The following is a 2,048-nucleotide window of genomic DNA, read 5'->3' as shown; positions in this document are numbered from 1 at the left end:
TACCCATACTCAAACATAAAACCTCCACAAAACTTACTTAAAACTTTATTAAAACTCAAGGAAAACAAGGATCTACACTTACCTCTTCAAGATTGAGGATTGGTGCGACCCAAAGCTTGAGGTGTGGAGAATCCAAGCTCCAAAAGCTCCAAGCTCTCCAAACCTCCGATCTAAGCTTTAAAACTACAAACCAAGGATAGAACCCATGAAAAACTTGAGGAATTTGAAGGAAAGACATACAAACAACCAAGGGAGGGCATACACTCACCTGAGCTCGGGAATGGGGAGAAAACTCGCCCATTTCCGATCTGAGGGCTCTTTATAGGTGGCCTGGTCAACAACCTTCGGCAGCCTAACGTGCCCCCTAAACTCATGCATGTTCGGCGGCCGAACCTCACTTTCGGCGGCCGAACCTTGGCTCGTTCAAACAAGACTTTCGGAGGCCAAAGGCACTCCCGAAGCCTTTCCACGTTCGGCGGCCGAACTTACCTTCGGCGGCCGAACCTCTGATTGTCCCTCCTTGGTCTTTTCTCTTCAAAAACCCAAAACCTTTTCCATTTAAAACCATAAAACACTTAAAAACATTTTTGAAAACCTTTTAGAAAACCCTTACTATACCCCTCAGAAGGATCCGACACCCGAGATTCCACCGGACGGTAGGAATTCCGATGTCTTGAACGAGCGGGGTCTTACAATAAAATCCCATACATGATCACATGATAACAAACATACATGATCACACGATAACAAAAACATGAACATCTCATGAATCAAGGCTCAACCTATGCTTGCATCATAAACTGAAATCATAAAACCCATACTAGAGCCATCATTAAATGCTCCAGTATGGTTAACTTATATGCCTCAAGCTTGATTCAAACATAATATATACTTAAACTTTTACATAAGGATCATGAAAACAGGGATTACAAGACAAACACTAGGGCAAAGCGCAACTCTAAAACCATAAAAATAATACATGTCCACATCTATACTATTATAAAACACTATACCCGTAACTTAGCCGACTTTCCCGAGCTATCTCTGATCCAACAAACCTAGGGTTAGGGGAAAGGGATAAGCTAAAGAGCCTAGTGAGCAGAACATAAAACAGTTTAATAAACATATGGTCATATGAAATGCGTCACAACACAAGTAATTCACATTAAGATGGATTTGTCACTAGTAACCCTCTACAAATTCCAATAGTGCCCGGCCCACGACGGGTACTCCTCAGGACTTCCTCTTAAACATAACATAACATAACATAACATATCCATAATGCCAGGGGCATAGAATGGGCCTCGACTAGGACTTCCGTATCCATCATAACATATCATATTCGAGGGCTAGTGGGTCATCCAACATCCATCCACAACAACAGTAAAATATGCAATGCATCATATTCGTGAATTCTAATGCAAACAACCTAATTCATATACATGGCATTCGTGATGCATGAGCATGCTTAAAATGTGTGATTTCTTTAAAATAATAGATCAGTTTAGTTCTACTCACCTCTGGTTGACGCTCGTCTAAGAACGACGCAGCTATCTCACTACACGTCTCTACGGTCTCCCAAGTCCGATCCTATACAGATGGACTCAGATGAGGAACCAAACATAGCTTATACAAGACTCTAAACAACTCCCTAAGAATCCCCTAAAACATACCAAAACACGCATATAAAACAAGCAGGGGAAGGCTGTGTAGGGGACTTTCGGCGGCAGATTCGGCGGCCGAAGTTCCCTCATAGATCCGAAAGTTAGGGACTTTCAGGGGCAGGTTCGGCGGCCTAAACCCTCTCATAGATCCGAAAGTCCATACTTTCGGATGCAATTTAGGTGGCCAAAAGGCTACCTCTACCAGCAGGTTCGGCGGCCGAACCTGGGTTCTCCAGCAAGGTAGAACCCGGTTCTGCCCTAGCACTCAGCCTCCAAACAGGCACAAAACGCACATGCAAGGCTTTAGAAGCTACCAAAAACATCTAACATACTTATGGGACGTCAAAGCTTGCCTCAACTCAACATGCACCACAGATTTCTAAG

The sequence above is a fragment of the Manihot esculenta genome, chromosome 14 (assembly GCF_001659605.2).
Source record: "Manihot esculenta cultivar AM560-2 chromosome 14, M.esculenta_v8, whole genome shotgun sequence".
Lineage (NCBI taxonomy): Eukaryota > Viridiplantae > Streptophyta > Magnoliopsida > Malpighiales > Euphorbiaceae > Manihot > Manihot esculenta.
Note: the sequence above shows the minus strand (reverse complement) of the source record.